This window comes from Amblyomma americanum, chromosome 4, assembly GCF_052857255.1.
Source record: "Amblyomma americanum isolate KBUSLIRL-KWMA chromosome 4, ASM5285725v1, whole genome shotgun sequence".
NCBI lineage: Eukaryota > Metazoa > Arthropoda > Arachnida > Ixodida > Ixodidae > Amblyomma > Amblyomma americanum.
Genome location: NC_135500.1, coordinates 206,831,384 through 206,849,459, shown reverse-complemented (window position 1 = coordinate 206,849,459; position 18,076 = coordinate 206,831,384). Strand labels below are relative to the sequence as shown.

Here is an 18,076-nt window from a genome sequence, read left to right as displayed (position 1 = left end):
AAATGAAAGTGAATTGCCACCATCACCCATTCAGTGGTGCAAAGGCAAAGAACAAGACAATGAAACAAGCACTGCATAGCTACTGGTACTGCTCAGGAAGTCATGAGCAAGCTAGAAATGCCTGTAGTGCCTAGAATCAAAGATCGTATGAGTAGTAACTATTTTTCAACAGTGTGCAAGACCAGCGATACGGTCCCAAGTGTCAATCAAACTCGTTCACAACCTTGCATGTCAAAGGAAGAAAAGTCAAACTGCAGTCTGACAGCAGTGCTGCCTTGAATGTGATCCTGAGGAAGTTAGCTATGGACAGACAGATTGTGCAGACAGCAACAGCGACCATGCGCACGTGGAAGGGATCCATCGTCCGTCTTGGGAACGCAAGAATGATTGAAACAATGGCTAATGGACATAGGCATGTTGATTCTGGAGCGAGTCGTAAGAGCAGGCCTGGTGCATGACCACCCAGCAGCAAATGAAAGCAAATAGCTGCCGTCACCCATTCGGTGGTGCAGACGCAAAGAACAGGACCATAAAACAAGTATTCCATAGCTGCAGGTAGCGCTAAGGCGCTGCAAGTAGTACTGAGGCATCACAAGCGTCAAAGGAACGCCTGTATAGCCTGCAATCAAACATGGTATGAGTGCGAATTTTTTGCGACAGTGTGCAAAGCAGCGATACGATTGCATGTGCCAAGTAAAGCAAACTCATTCACAACCTTGCATGTCAACGGAAGAAAAGTCGAACTGCAGTCTGACAGCAGTGCTGCCGTGAATGTGATCCTGGAGATGTCGACGACGGAAGGACAGATCGAGCAGACGACAACAACGTCCACGCGCATGTGGAAGGGATTCATTTTTGTCCCTCTTGGGAATGCACGAATGATTGAAACAATGGCTAATGGACACAGGCATGTTGTTAATGCTGGAGAGAGTCTCGAGAGCAGGCCTGGTGCATGACCACACAGCAGCAAATGAAAGCAAATCACTTCCGTCACCCATTCGGTGGTGCAGACGCAAAGAACAGGACCATGAAACAAGTATTCCATAGCTGCAAGTAGTGCTGAGGCATCACCAGCGTCGAAGGAACGCCTGTATTGCCTGCAATGAAACATGGTATGAGCGCGAATTTTTTGCGACAGTTTGCAAAGCAGCGATACGATCGCATGTGCCAAGCAAAGCAAACTCTTTCACAACCTTTCATGTCGAAATAAGAAAAGACAAACTGCAGTCTGACAGCAGTGAAGCCGTGCATGTGATCCTGGAGAAGTTGGCGACATAAGGACAGACGAGCAGACAACAACATCCGTGCGCATGGGTAAACTATTCATTGTCCCTCTTGGGAATGCACGAATGATTGAAACAATGGCAAATGGACGACACAGGCATGTTGTTAACGCTGGAGCGAGTAGCGAGACCAGGATTGGTGCATGACACACAGCGGCAAATGAAAGCAAATCGCTGCCGTCACCCATTCAGTGGTGCAGACGCAAAGGCCAAGGCATGAAACAAGTATTCCATAGCTGCAAATAGCGCTGAGGCATCACGAGCGTCAAAGGAACGCCTGTATTGCCTGCAATCAAACATGGTATGAGTGGAACTATTTTGGACCAGTGTACAAAACCAGCGATACGGTCCCAAGCATCAATCAAAGCAAGATCGTTCACAACCTTGCATGTCAACAGAAGAAAAGTCAAACTGCAGTCTGATAGCAGTGCTGCCGCGAATGTGATCCTGGAGAAGTTGGCGACGGAAGGACAGATCGAGCAGATGATAGCAACGACCGTGATTATGTAGAAGGGATCCATTGTCTCTCTTGGAAACGCAGGAATGATTGCTGCAATGGATAAGGGACACAGGCATGTTGATGCTGGAGCGAGTTGAGAGAGCAGGCCTGGTGCATGACCACACAGCGGCAAATGAAAGCAAATCGCTGCCGTCACCCGTTCGGTGGTGTAGACGCAAAGAACAAGACCATGAAAGAAGTATTCCATAGCTGCAGGTAGCACTGAGGTGGTCACGAGCGTCAAAGGAACGCCTGTATTGCCTGCAATCAAACATGGTAAGAGTGAAACTTTTTTGTGACAGTGCAAAACCAGTGATGCGGTCCCATTCGCCAAGCAAAGCAAACTCATTCATAACCCTGCATGTCAACAGAAGTAAAGTCAAACTGCAGTCTGATAGCAGTGCTGCCGCGAATGTGATCCTGAAGAAGTTGGTGACAGAAGGACAGATCGAGCAGACGACAGAAACGACCGTGATTATGTGGAAGGGATCCATTTTTGTCCCTCTAGGAATTAATGCAGGAATGATTGCAGCAATGGAGGAGGGATACAGGCATGTTGTTGCTGGAGAGATTCCAGAGAGCAGGCTTGGTGCATGACTACACAGTGGCAAATAAAAGCAAACTGCCGCAGCCACCTGTTCAGTGGCCCAGAGGCAAAGAACAAGACCATGACAAGTATTCCATAGATGCAGGTAGTGCTGAGGCGGTCATGAGTGTCAAAGGAATGCCTGTATTGCCTGCAATCAAACATGGTATGAGTGGAACTTTTTTGCGGCAGTGCAAAACCAGTGATGCAGTCCCATTCGCCAAGCAAAGCAAACTCATTCACAACCTTGCATGTCAACAGGAGAAAAGTCAAACTGAAGTCTGATAGCAGTGCTGCCGCGAATGTGATCCTGAAGAAGTTGGCGACTGAAGGACAGATCGAACAGACGACAGAAACGACAGTGATCATGTGAAAGGGATCCATTGTTGTCCCTCTTGCGAATGCAGGAATGATTGCAAGAATGAATAATGGACACAGGCATGTTGATGCCGGAGCGAATCGCGAGAGCAGCCCGGGTGCATGACTACACAAAGGCAAATAAAACCAAATTGCCTCCGTCACCCGTTGGGTAGTCAAGAGGCAAAGAACACGACCATGAAACAAGTATTCCATAGCTGCTGGTAGTGCTGAGAAAGTCGTGAGCGTCAAAGGAATGCCCCTATTGCCTGCAGCCAAACATGGTATGAGTGGAACTATTTTGCAAGTGTGCAAAACCAGCGATACGGACCCATTCGCCAAGCAAAGCAAACTCATTCACAAGCTTGCATGTCAACGGAAGAAAAGTCAAACTGCTGTCTGACAGCAGTGCTGCCGTGAATGTTATCCTGAAGATGTTGACGACGGAAGGACAGATCGAGCAGACGACAACAACGTCCATGCGCATGTGGAAGGGATTCATTTTTGTCCCTCTTGGGAATGCACGAATGATTGAAACAATGGCAAATGGACACAGGCATGTTGTTGACGCTGAGCAAGTCGCGATAGCTGGATTGGGGCATGACACACAGCGGCAAAAAAAAGCAAATCGCTGCCGTCACCCATTCAGTGGTGCAGACGCAAAGAACAAGGCATGAAACAAGTATTCCATAGCTGCAAATAGCGCTGAGTCCTCACGAGCGTCAAAGGAATGCCTGTATTGCCTGCAATCAAGTATAGTATGAGTGGAACTATTTTGCACCAGTGTACAAAACCAGCGATACGCTCATAAGCATCAAGCAAAGCAAGCTCGTTCACAGCCTTGCATGTCAACAGAAGAAAAGTCAAACTGCAGTCTGATAGCAGTGCTGCCTTGAATGTGATCCTGAAAAAGTTGGCGACGGAAGGGCAGATCGAGCAGATGACAACATCCGTGCGCATGTGGAAGTGATCCATTGTTGTCTCTCTTGGGAATGCAGCAATGATTGCAACAATGGGTAATGGACATAGGCATGTTGATTCTGGAGCGAGTCGTGCGAGCAGGCCTGGTGCATGACTACACAGCAGCAAATGAAAACAAATCGCTGCCGTCATCTGTTCCGTGGCGTAGATGCAAAGAAGACCATGAAACAAGTATTATATAGTTGCAGGTAGTGGTGAGACAGGCACGAGCGTCAAAGAACGCCTGTATTGCCTGCAATCATATATGGTATGAGCGCAACTTTTTTGCAACAGTGTGCAAAACCAGGGATACGGTCGCATGCGCCAAGCAAAGCAAATTCCTTCACAACCTTGCATGTCAACGAAAGAAAAGTCAAACTGCAATTGGACAGCAGTGTTCCCGTGAATGTGATCCATACGAAGTTTGCGATGGAAGGATAGATCAAGCAAACAACAGCAACGACTGAAGTTGGAGATGGAAGGAGGCATCCATTGTTGTCTCTCTTGGGAATGCAGCAATGATTGCAACAATGGCTAAAGGACATAGGCATGTTGATTCTGGAGCGAGTCGTGCGAGCAGGCCTGGTGCATGACTACACAGCAGCAAATGAAAACAAATCGCTGCCGTCAACCGTTCGGTGGTGCAGACAAAGAACAGGACCATGAAACAAGCAATCCATAGCTGCAAGTAGTACTGAGACATCACAAGCATCAAAGGAATGCCTGTATTGCCTGCAATCAAACATGGTATGAGTGGAACTATTTTGCACCAGTGTACAAAACCAGCGATACGGTCTCAAGCATCAAGCAAAGCAAGCCCGTTCATAACCTTGCATGTCAACAGAAGAAAAGTCAAACTGCAGTCTGATAGCAGTGCTGCCGCGAATGTGATCCTGAAGAAGTTGGCGACGGAAGGACAGATCGAGCAGATGACATCAACGACCGCAATTATGTGGAAGGGATCCATTGTGTCTCTTGGAAATGCAGGAATGATTGCAGCAATGGATAAGGGACACAGGCATGTTGTTAAAGCTGGAGCGAGTCGCGAGAGCAGGATTGGTGCATGACACACAGCGGCAAATGTAAGCAAATCGCTGCCATCACCCATTCAGTGGTGCAGATGCAAAGAACAAGGCATGAAACAAGTATTCCATAGCTGCAAATAGCGCTGAGGCATCACGAGCGTCAAAGGAACGCCTGTATTGCCTGCAATCAAACATGGTATGAGTGGAACTATTTTGAGCCAGTGTACAAAACCAGCGATACGGTCCCAAGCATCAAGCAAAGCAAGCTCGTTCACAACCTTGCATGTCAACAGAAGACAAGTCAAACTGCAGTCTGATAGCAGTGCTGCTGCGAATGTGATCCTGAAGTTGACGACGGAAGGACAGATCGATCAGATGACAGCAACGACCGTGATTATGTGGAAGGGATCCATTGTCTCTCACGGGAATGCAGGAATGATTGCAGCAATGGATAAGGGACACAGGCATGTTGTTGATGCTGAAGTGAGTCGAGAGAGCAGGCCTGGTGCATGATCACACAGCGGCAAATGAACAAATCGCTGCCGTCACCCGTTCGGTGGTGTAGACGCAAAGAACAAGACCATGAAACAAGTATTTCATAGCTGCAGGTAGCACTCAGGTGGTCACGAGTGTCAAAGGAACACCTGTATTGCCTGCAATCAAACATAGTAAGAGTGGAACTTTTTTGCAACAGTGCAAAACCAGTGATGCGGTCCCATTCGCCAAGCAAAGCAAACTCATTCACAACCTTGCATGTCAACGGAAGAAAAGTCAAACTGCAATCGGACAGCAGTGTTCCCGTGAATGTGGTCAATAAGAAGTTGGCGACGGAAGGACAGATCGAGCAAACAACAGCAACGACTAAAGTTCGCGACGGAAGGAGGGATACATTGTTCTCTTGGGAACGCAGGAATGATTGCAACAATGGCTAATGGACATAGGCATGTTGATTCTGGAGGGAGTCGTGAGAGCAGGCCTGGTGCATGACTACACAGCAGCAAATGAAAGCAAATCGCTGCCGTCACCCGTTCGGTGGTGCAGACGCAAAGGACAGGACCATGAAACAAGTATTCCATAGCTGCAAGTCGTACTGAGGCATCGCAAGCATCAAAGGAATGCCTGTATTGCCTGCAATCAAACATGGTACGAGTGCGAATTTTTTGCGACAGTGTGCAAAGCATCGATACGGTCGCATGCGCCAAGCAAAGCAAACTCTTTCACAACCTTGCATGTCAACGGAAGAAAAGTCAAACTGCAATCGAACAGCAGTGTTCCCGTGAATGTGGTCCATAAGAAGTTGGCGATGGAAGGGTAGATCGAGCAAACAACAGCAACGACTAAAGTTTGCGATGGAAGGAGGGATCCATTGTTGTCTCTTGGGAACGCAGGAATGATTGCAACAATGGCTAATGGACATAGGCATGTTGATTCTGGAGGGAGTCGTGAGAGCAGGCCTGGTGCATGACTACACAGCAGCAAATGAAAGCAAATCGCTGCCGTCACCTGTTCGGTGGTGCAGACGCAAAGGACAGGACTATGATACAAGTATTCCATAGCTGCAAGTAGTACTGAGGCATCACAAGCATCAAAGGAATGCCTGTATTGCCTGCAAACAAACATGGTACGAGTGCGAATTTTTTGCGACAGTGTGCAGAGCAGCGTTACGATCGCATGTGCCAAGCAAAGCAAACTCTTTCACAACCTTGCATGTCAAAATAAGAAAAGTCAAAGCGCAGTCTGACACCAGTGCAGCCGTGAATGTGATCCTGGAGAAGTTGGCGACATAAGAACAGATTGAGGAGACGACAACAACGTCGATGACATGTGGATGGGATTCATTGTCCCTCTTGGGAATGCACGAATGATTGAAACAATGGCAAATGGACACAGTCATGTTAAAGCTGGAGCGAGTCGCGAGAGCAGGATTGGTGCATGACACACAGTGGCAAATGAAAGGAAATCGCTGCCATCAGCCATTCAGTGGTGCAGACGCAAAGAACTAGGCATGAAACAAGTATTCCATAGCTGCAAATAGCGCTGAGGCATCACGAGCGTCAAAGGAAAGCCTGTATTGCCTGCAATCAAACATGGTATGAGTGGAACTATTTTGAGCCAGTGTACAAAACCAGCGATATGGTCCCAAGCATCAAGCAGAGCAAGCTCGTTCACAACCTTGCATGTCAACAGAAGAAAAGTCAAACTGCAGTCTGATAGCAGTGCTGCCGCGAATGTGATCCTGAAGAAGTTGGCGACGGAAGGACAGATCGAGCAGATGACAGCAACGACCGTGATTATGTGGAAGGGATCCATTGTCTCTCACGGGAATGCAGGAATGATTGCAGCAATGGATAAGGGACACAGGCATGTTGTTGATGCTGAAGTGAGTCGAGAGAGCAGGCCTGGTGCATGATCACACAGCGGCAAATGAAAGCAAATCACTGCCGTCACCCGTTCGGTGGTGTAGACGCAAAGAACAAGACAATGAAACTAGTATTTCATAGCTGCAGGTAGCACTGAGGTGGTGACGAGCGTCAAAGGAACACCTGTATTGCCTGCAATCAAACATAGTAAGAGTGGAACTTTTTTGCGACAGTGCAAAACCAGCGATGCGGTCCCATTCGCCAAGCAAAGCAAACTCATTCACAACCTTGCATGTCAACGGAAGAAAAGTCAAACTGCAATCAGACAGCAGTGTTCCCGTGAATGTGGTCCATAAGAAGTTGGCGACGGAAGGACAGATCGAGCAAACAACAGCAACGACTGAAGTTGGCGACGGAAGGAGGGATACATTGTTGTCTCTCTTGGAAACGCAGGAATGATTGCTGCAATGGATAAGGGACACAGGCATGTTGTTGATGCTGGAGCGAGTTGAGAGAGCAGGCCTGGTGCATGACTACACAGCAGCAAATGAAAGCAAATCGCTGCCGTCACCCGTTCGGTGGTGCAGACGCAAAGGACAGGATCGTGAAACAAGTATTCCATAGCTGCAAGTAGTACTGAGGCATCACAAGCGTCAAAGGAATGCATGTATTGCCTGCAATCAAACATGGTACGAGTGCGAATTTTTTGCGATAGTGTGCAAAGCAGCGATACGATCGCATGTGCCAAGCAAAGCAAACTCTTTCACAACCTTGCACGTCCAAATAAGAAAAGTCAAAGCACAGTCTGACACCAGTGCAGCCGTGAATGTGATCCTGGAGAAGTTGGCGACATAAGGACAGATCGAGCAGACGACAACATCCACGCACATGTGGAAGCGATTCATTGTTGTCCCTCTTGGGAATGCACGAATGATTAAAACAATGGCAAATGGACACAGTCATGTTGTTAAAGCTGGAGCGAGTCGTGAGAGCAGGATTGGTGCATGACACACAGCGGCAAATGTAAGCAAATCGCTGCCATCACCCATTCAGTGGTGCAGATGCAAAGAACAAGGCATGAAACAAGTATTCCATAGCTGCAAATAGCGCTGAGGCATCACGAGCGTCAAAGGAACGCCTGTATTGCCTGCAATCAAACATGGTATGAGTGGAACTATTTATAGCCAGTGTACAAAACCAGCGATACGGTCCCAAGCATCAAGCAAAGCAAGCTCGTTCACAACCTTGCATGTCAACAGAAGACAAGTCAAACTGCAGTCTGATAGCAGTGCTGCTGCGAATGTGATCCTGAAGTTGACGACGGAAGGACAGATCGATCAGATGACAGCAACGACCGTGATTATGTGGAAGTGATCCATTGTTTTCTCTCTTGGGAACGCAGCAATGATTGCAACAATGGCTAATGGACATAGGCATGTTGAATCTGGAGCTAGTCGTGCGAGCAGGCCTGGTGCATGACTACACAGCAGCAAATGAAAACAAATCGCTGCCGTCAACCGTTCGGTGGTGAAGACCCAAAGAACAGGACCATGAAACAAGCAGTCCATAGCTGCAAGTAGTACTGAGACATCACAAGCATGAAAGGAATGCCTGTATTGCCTGCAATCAAACATGGTATGAGTGGAACTATTTTGCACCAGTGTACAAAACCAGCGATACGGTCCCATTCGCCAAGCAAAGCAAACTCATTCACAACCTTGCATGTCAACAGAAGAAAAGTCAAACTGCAGTCTGACAGCAGTTCTGCCGTGAATGTGATCCTGAAGATGTTGACGACAGAAGGACAGATCGAGCAGATGACAACGTCAGTGCACATATGGAAGTGATTCATTGTTGTCCCTCTTGGGAATGCAGGAATGATTGCAGCAATGGATAAGGGACACAGGCACGTTGTTGATGTTGGAGCGAGTCGCAAGAGCAGGCCTGGTGCATGACCACACAGCGGCAAATGAAGGCAAATCACTGCCGTCACCCATTCGGTGCTGCAGACGCAAAGAACAAGACCATGACAAGTATTCCATAGATGCAGGTAGTGCTGAGGCGGTCATGAGTGTGAAAGGAATGCCTGAATTGCCTGCACTCAAACATGGTATGAGTGTAACTTTTTTGCGGCAGTGCAAAACCAGTGGTGCTGTCCCATTCGCCAAGCAAAGCAAACTCATTCACAACCTTGCATGTCAACAGGAGAAAAATCAAACTGAAGTCTGATAGCAGTGCTGCCGCGAATGTGATCCTGAAGAAGTTGGCGACGGAAGGACAGATCGAGCAGATGAAAGCAATGACCATGGTTATGTGGAAGGGATTCATTGTCCCTCTTGGGAACGCAGGAATGATTGCAGCAATGGATAAGGGACACAGGCATGTTGTTGATTCTGCAGCAAGTCCAGAAATCAGGCCTGGTGCATGACCACACAGCGGAAAATAAAAGCAAATCGCCGCCGTCACCTGTTCAGTGTTCCAGAGGCAAAGAACAAGACCATGACAAGTATTCTATAGATGCAGAAAGTGTTGAGGCGGTCATGAGCGTAAAAGGAATGCCTGTATTGCCTGCAGTCAAACATGGTATGAGTGGAACAATTTTGCACCAGTGTACAAAACCAGCGATACAGTCACAAGCGTCAAGCAAAGCAAACTCATTCACAACCTTCCATGTCAACAGGAGGAAAGTCAAACTGAAGTCTGACAGCAGTGCTGCCGCGAATGTGATCGTGAAGAAGTTGGCGACGGAAGGACAGATCGAGCAGACGACAACAACATCCGTGCGTATGTGTAAGCGATTCATTGTTGTCCCTCTTGGGAATGCGCGAATGATTGAAACAATGGCAAATGGACACAGGCATGTTGTTGACGCTGGAGCGAGTCGCGAGAGCAGGATTGGTGCGTGACCACACAGCGGCAAATGAAAGGAAATCGCTGCCATCACCTGTTCAGTGGACCAGAGGCAAAGAACAAGACCATGACAAGTATTCCATAGATGCAGGTAGTGCTGAGGCGGTCACGAGCGTCAAAGGAATGCCTGTATTGCTTGCAATCAAACATGGTAAGAGTGGACCTTTTTTTGCACCAGCGTACAAAACCAGCGATACAGTCACAAGCGTCAAGCAAAGCAAACTCATTCACAACCTTCCATGTCAACAGGAGGAAAGTCAAACTGAAGTCTGACAGCAATGCTGCCGCGAATGTGATCGTGAAGAAGTTGGCGACGGAAGGACAGATCGAGCAGACGACAACAACATCCGTGCGTATGTGTAAGCGACTCATTGTTGTCCCTCTTGGGAATGCGCGAATGATTGAAACAATGGCAAATGGACACAGGCATGTTGTTGACGCTGGAGCGAGTCGCGAGAGCAGGATTGGTGCATGACCACACAGCGGCAAATGAAAGCAAATCGCTGCCGTCACCTGTTCAGTGGTCCAGAGGCAAAGAACATGACCATGACAAGTATTCCATGGATGCAGGTAGTGCTGAGGCGGTCACGAGCGTCAAAGGAATGCCTGTATTGCTTGCAATCAAACATGGTAAGAGTGGACCTATTTTGCACCAGTGTACAAAACCAGCGATACAGTCACAAGCGTCAAGGAAAGCAAACTCATTCACAACCTTCCATGTCAACAGGAGGAAAGTCAAACTGAAGTCTGACAGCAGTGCTGCCGCGAATGTGATGCGATGGAAGGACAGATCGAGCAGACGACAGAAACGACAGCGATCATGTGGAAGGGATCCTGTCCCTCTTGGGAATGCAAGAATGATTGCAACACTGGCTAATGGACACAGGCATGTTGATGCTAGAGCGAGTCGTGAGAGCAGGCCTGGTGCATGACCACACAGCGGCAAATGAAAGCAAATCGCTGCCGTAACGCATTCGGTGGTGCAGACGCAAAGAACAGGACCATGAAACAAGTATTGCATAGCTGCATCTGCTACTGGGGCAGTCATAAGCATGTGAGGAATGCCTTTATTCCCTGGAATCAAGGAGTGAGTGGAACTTTTTTCAGCAGTGTAGATCCGTCTGCAATGTCGAGCAAAGCAATGCATGTTCAAAAAGGAAGTGACTATGCGTCCTTCATGAATTTACAAAGTTTCAAATCAAGGCATTGAAGGAATGTTCAACAGTGGCCGAAGATGTTCACGCAATCAAAGATAATCGCTGCTGTTACCCATTCACTGGCGCTGAGAAGGCAAAGCCCAAATGCAAAGCTGTAGGTACTGTGGATGCACTGATAAGTGTGCAAGAAATGCTGGCGGTCCCATGAATCAAATATGCTATAAGAGCATGCAGCGGAATAATTTGACAATAGTGCAAAAGGAAGAAAAGCACTGCGAACATAAAACTGTCGGCGAAGGAGGATAAAGCAAACTTCGCAGCCTTGCATATCAATGTTGGCAAAGTGAAATGCTACGTTGATAGTGGTGCTGCCATGAATGTGATCCCGAAAATGTATCAGGGCAGCGTGAGCAAGCAATAAACCCGCCGCACTTGTGGAATGACTCTTGTTGCCCCACTTGGTAAGGCGAGAGTGAACGCAAAAGTTGCCAATGTACATAAGCATGTTCTCGCTCAAAGAGATGCCTGGTACACGAATCGTCAGAGCAGCAATGTAGCAAATGAAAGCGTTGAATGAATGCTCAGCAGCAGCCGAAGATGTTCACACACTGAAAGGCAATCTCCGCCGTCACCCATTCATTGATGCAGAGGAGGCAAAACAAGACCACGAAGTAAGCAGTACGGAGCTGTAGGTACTGTGGAGGAAATCATGAGCGTGCAACAAACTGCTGTATTGCCTGGAATGAAACAAGGAGAGCAAGAAGTGGAACTATTTGGCAACAGTGCACAAAAGCAGCGATAGCACTTCACAGGAATCGAGCAAAGGAAACTCGTTTGCAGTCTTTTCATCTAAACTGAAGTAAAATTCGTTGATGTGGTGGTGCCATGAAAATGATTTGAAAGAAGTTTGTGACGTCAGATCTGATCAAGACAGTGACAAGTATGTGCATGTGAAATTATGTATGGCCCACTTGGCAGGACAAGAATGAGTAAGAGTGGACAAAAGCAGGTTACCAATTCTTGAAAAGTTCATCAGAGTATACCTGGTGCATGAATCTTCCAAGGAGGAAATCAAAGCGTTCAAAGAACTGTTCAACAGTGGCCGTATATGTTCGCACGATGAAAGAAAATCGCTGCTGTCACTCGTTCACTGACGCAGTGGAGGCAAAGCACAAGACCATGAATCAAGCAGTGGAGAGCTGTAGGTATTGATAATACAATCACAAGCGTGCAAGAAACTTCCGTTGTGCCCCGAAACAAATATGCAATAAGGGCCAGAAGTGGAACTATTTTGCAACACTGTGCAAACGCACTGAAGGTGTCGCAAATGTCGAGCATGAGAAAAAACTGTGCTCGTGTTGTGAGACGACAAAGCACGCTCATTCGCAACCTATCAATGGAAAGAAGTGAAATTTTAAGTTGACAGCATAGCTGCGGTGAATGCGTTCCTGAAGTTTGCGAAGCAACAACAGATTGAGCAGACAACAACGACCCTGCGCATGTGGAAGGGCTTTGATCATTGTCCTCCTTGACAACACAAGAGTGATTGCAATAATGGCCAATGCTGCAGGAATTTTGATGCTGGAGCAAGTCGTGAGCGTATGCCTCATCCATGAATGAACGAAGGGGTAATGAAAGGCAATCGCCACTGTCACTGATTCAGTGGCACAGAGAAGGCAGAACGCAAGACTTTGAAGTAACCTTGCAGAGACTCAAGCATTGCGAAAGCAGTCGTGAGCGTGCGAGAAACATCTATTGCCTGGAATCAAACATGGTATGAGTGGAACAATTTTGCAACAATGTGCAAAGCTGTCAGAAGCATCAAGCAAAGCAAACTCTTTCACAACCTTCCATGTCAAGGGATAAAAAGTGAAATTCCAAGTTCACAGTGGTTCTGCCAATAATATGATTCCGAAGAGGTTTGTTAGATCAGGGCAGCGCGAGCAAACGAACCTGCACATGTGGAATGGCTTCCGATTTGTCCCACTTGTCACGCAGACTACATTCGCAACGACAGAACTGTTGCAGCCAAAGTCAGTCAATGTTGACAAGCAATTGGAAGAGAATATATGAACGATGGTGTTCTATCACCACTAAAGAGCAAGGAATCTGCCACCTTTAGTGGAAGGACCATATGTCACAGTTCAGCAAAGCCAACAAGCCGCTTGAGAAAGAGCTAGTGACCGAGCAGTGCGGAGACAGGTTGAGGGGAAAAACTCCCAAGGGCAGGTTCGTGATTTCTTCAGAGGCGTAACCCCAGAGGATCAAGTAAGCCGTATCAGACCGAGCCAAATAGCGAAAGAAAAAAAAGGTTGCAATGAAAATGGCAGATATAGGAACTCTAGGAAGAGGGAAAACATAACACTACAAATGAGTCAACATGAGGAGAGTTCACCGGTCTATGGTGGTCAGTCCAGCAGTGGGAGCGAGGTGCAATTGAGGGATCGGAGTGGACAGCGTGGAAAACGACCGATGTGTGGCTCACTCGGTAGTAGCTGCTGTCCGATGTAGGCGTGGTGGGGCCAAGCACTGCCGCAGGCCTGATCTCGCGATGATAGTCAGGATGCCGGGTGCGGAGCCACTGCAGCGGAGGTTAAGGCACTTCCCAAGTCTGATTGCGTTATGAAGGAGATGGCTGCCCAGGTCTGGTCACCCGTGTATGGCGGAGGAGCTCTCTGCTGACAGCACGGGATAGCTGATGTGTGCCCATTATTGTGGTTTCTAAACGGGAACCTGCGAGAAAGCATGGAGGTCGCGCACACATTGTGAAAGCGTCCATGGGCAGCAGGCCCCGCAAGCGGGAAGGCAAGCACGAAGAGCCTGCGGTGCCGGCAGGATCTCCAAGCTGGTAGCAGTTGGCAGTGCCCAGCACAGCACCCGCCATCTAAGACAGCAAGGAGGAGACGGCAGGCCCCCGGTTCTGGTAGACTGGGCAGAGAGCTTCGCAAGTCTGGTCTCCCGGGTCCACAGCAGCCGATCATCTGGACCTGCCCGCTCTCTTCCTCTTGTGCCTTTTTTCTTGCGCGGTGTAGGCTCCACACTGCACGGTGAAGTGGCTATGGAGTATGCGGCAAAGCCGGAGACCGCGCATTTGCGGGACAAAAATGAAACTAATAGATGCAAGTGCATATAAGATGCGGCCGCTTACTCTAGCTGCATCTGGCCTGCGGACAGTTCACCATTTGTGACAGCAGCGGCAGAGCGGCAGATTGATGCACGACGCTGGTATGGCGCCAAAGTATCCTCCCTGCTGGCAGCACGGGATAGCCGATGTGTGCCCACTCCTGTGGTTTCTAAACGGGAACCTGCGAGGAAAGCATGGAGGTCAGGCGCGGATTGTGAAAGCATCCATGGGCACTAGCATCGTCCCTGCAGGTGAAGAACGGCAGAACCACAGTTCGTGAATCTGCGGAAATAAAGACAGCAGTAACAAGGGTGTAAGCATGAAAAATTTAGAAAATTACTCTTAGAGCATCCGAACTGATCCAAGTGACATGTGGACCCGCCGCGGTGGCTCAGTGGTTAGGGCGCTCGACTACTAATCCGGAGTTCCCGGGTTCGAACCCGACCGCGGCGGCTGCGTTTTTATGGAGGAAAAACGCTAAGGCGCCCGTGTGCTGTGCGATAACAGTGCACGTTAAAGATCCCCAGGTAGTCGAAATTATTCCGGAGCCCTCCACTACGGCACCTCATTCTTCCTTTCTTTCACTCCCTCCTTTATCCCTTTCCTTACGGCGGTTCAGGTGTCCAACGATATATGAGACATACTGCACCATTTCCTTTCCCCAAAAACCGATTTTTGACGTGTGGAGGAAGGCAATGCCAAAATGCGTGAATCTGCGAAAATAAGAACAGCTGTAGCAAGGGTGTAAGCATAAGAATTCGGAAGCTTACTCTTAGAGCGTCCAAACTGATCCAAGTGACGTGTGGATCGAGAAAGGCAGAGCCAAAGCCTGTGAATCTGAAAATATGAACAGCTGTAACAAGGATGCAAGCATACAGAATTCAGAAGCTTACTCTTAAAGCATCCAAACAGATCCAATGACGTGTGGAGAAAGGCAGAGCGAAAAGTCCGTGAATCTGCAAAAAGAAATACTAAATTGTGGCTCTGGTGTTATGGGAGGTGAAAACAGCAGTCGCAATCAGGCAGCATGGGAGGAATGGCACGACGCTTACAAGTCAACAGGCCAGAAGCGAGCTGTAGAACGGTTCTGCGTGCCCGCTGACATGCATGGCGGTGGTTTGCTGGAGCAGACGCGCAAATCTGAAAAAAAAAGCAGCTTGCAGCGAAAAAAATGCCAGCATAAACCTGGTATACTCACCATGGCAGGCGTGTAGCGAAGGGTGCGGCTGCTTCTCCGAGAAATCGAGCCGCAGTGGCGGGTGCCCAGACTGGAGCCAGAATACGATAAGGAAAGTTGACCACCGATACCTTGGCTGCAGCGGAAACACGATGTGCCACAGACCGCAGGCAGCGTCCGTTCTTCGGAGATGCTGGACGAGGCTGGCGAGAATTCCGAGCGCCGCGTACGGCCACAAACCACATGTCGTTGAAGAGCTCAAGAGCACTCAAGGGCTCAATGGCGGATCACACCAGTAGATTAGACCAATTTCCTCCTTAACGCGTGCGCGCGATGGCTTTAAGGCCATACCCATTTGAACGGTGGATCACACAAGGAGATTAGACAAATTTCTAAACGCGCGCACGCGATGGCTTTAAGGCAGTACCCTTTTTGAACGGCGGATCACACTGAGATTAGACCAATTTCTTCCTTTACACCCACGCACAGTGGCTTTAAGGCCGTACCCTTTTGAACGGCAGACCACACTAGGAGATTAGACAAATTTCTTGCGTAACGCGACATGGTGGCTGGGCCGCAAAGGCATTCGGAACGGGTGCTTATTCCATCACGTAAACGACAGCGGGCATTCTGAGCTACCCTGCCTAGTGTCAGCTAAGTCGGAATATGTGCGCGCCGCGAATCCTAGCCCGCTGCGCTTCCGTCACGGAAAGAAGACCCGATGGCGGCGCTTCGTGAAACCAATATATACAAGCCTGTTAATTTTGATACACTGTTATCCAGTGCTGCCTTTTGTTTTTTAGGTTTTAACGTCCCGCAGCGCATCAGGCTATGAGGGACACGCCAGTGCTACTGGTTGCAAAAATGCGAATATTCTGATGCGAATAGCCAAGAGCTCGTTTCACGAACACAGGCCGCCCTCGCCGCGAGGCTTAGCCCCGCTCTCACCTTCGTTGCCGGAGGCCTGGCTCGAAGAAAGTTCCATCCGCGCCCCTCGGTAGTTCACGAGCGTAAGAGTTTCGGTGCACCTCCGGGGAATGACGAAGACGACAGCAACCAGTTGGCAACACGGACAAAGCCATGGCAAGAAGCACCGCACTGCAAAATGCGAATAGTCAAGAGCTCGTTTCACGAACATTGAACGCCCTAGCCGCAAGGCTTAGCCCGGCACTCACCTTCGTAGCATGGATGCCTGGCTCGAAAAATTCCACCCGCGCTCCTCGGTAGTTCACGAGGGTAACGGTTTCGGGGAGTCTCCGGGGAATAGCGAAGACTACAGCAACCAGCTGGCAACGCGGACAAAGCCACGGCAAGAAGCACCGCACTGCAAAACGCGAATAGCCAAGAGCTCGTTTATCGAACACAGGACGCCCACGCCGCGTGGCTTAGCCCGGCACTCACCTTCGTAGTTGGGTGCCTGGCTCGAAGAAAATTCCGCCCTCCTCGGTAGTTCACGAGCGTAACGGTTTCGGGGCGTCTCCGGGGAATGGCGAAGACGACAGCAACCAGCTGGCAACGCGGACAAAGCCACGGCAAGGAGCACCACACTGCAAAACGCGAATAGCCAAGACCTCGTTTCACGAACACAGGACGCCCACGCCGCGAGGCTTAGCCTCGCACTCACCTTCGTAGCCACGGATGCCTGGCTCGGAGAAAATTTCGACCGCGCTCCTCGGTAGTTCACGAGGGTTAACAGTTTCGGGGCGCCTCCGGGGAATAGCGAAGACGACAGCAACCAGCTGGCAACGCGGACAAAGCCACGGCAAGAAGGAGCGCAGTGCAGGAGCACCGCACTGCGACGTGTCCTCATCGCTCGTCCCTCAGCTCTGACAGCAAGGAAAGCAGAATGGCGTCGTCTGAGCGTGGCTGTCAGGCTGCGCATGCGCTACTGACGCTGGCAGAATGTTCTCGAAGACGCCGTGTGCGTCGTTAGAGTTATCGGCGATCAGTGGCCGATCGTTTTCATATCTTTTCTTCCACTACCACCCCTTCCCCCTTCCGCTCTTCCCCGCTTCAATTAAACCCCATGCGATCTTCGACACGTGCACAGGCGGCAGCATGACGACGCACCGGCGCCGCTTCTCCGGTGCATGCGGACCATGCTGGCCGCTTTTGCAGCGGCATGACGTTTCTTATTTCTTCACACGACCGTCTGTCTCTTATCTGGTGCGAAATGCTCATGATGAAGCGATACCAAGACGCTTCTGTAGATGTAGACGCCCAAGCTTCGCTGCGCGTGGCGCTCTTATGCGCTAGCAGACAGTGGCTTGGGCCGCACTTTTCTTTATCAGTTTATTTATTTTTCGCTGCTTTCAACAGACCGCGTATTTCCCGTCTGTAGTAGCGCTGCTTTGGCGCTTCTTTTTTTTTTTAAAAGAGCGCGTTTTCCTGGGCTGCGAAACTTGGAATTGTCGCCGTCAAGACAGCAAATTTCGGAAATTAGAAAGCATACGCAAAACTTCCTGTCTTCCTTCGTGCTCTTGACGTTTCACGCGTTTCAGCAGTAGTACTAGAGTCGCGGTGATAATTAAGTTATTTGCGTAAATTTATCAAATGAGATGTCAGTCTTTCAAGTTTCGGCTGCTCCTTGGCTGCAACGTTGTTTCCGCTGCCGATTATACCCTGGTTCAAACAGTTC

At 49.1% G+C, this 18,076-nt stretch overlaps 1 long non-coding RNA gene across 1 annotated transcript; it reads right to left on the bottom strand.

Annotated features, from left to right (window-relative positions):
- Positions 1 to 15,037: 15,037 nt before the first annotated feature.
- On the bottom strand, positions 15,038 to 16,532 carry LOC144127530 (uncharacterized). Its single transcript, XR_013313538.1, has 3 exons — positions 15,460 to 16,532; positions 15,314 to 15,401; positions 15,038 to 15,217 (listed from the first exon to the last, which is right to left on the bottom strand). It is a non-coding gene; the product is annotated as an uncharacterized LOC144127530 (long non-coding RNA).
- Between the last annotated feature and the right edge of the window lie 1,544 nt (positions 16,533 to 18,076).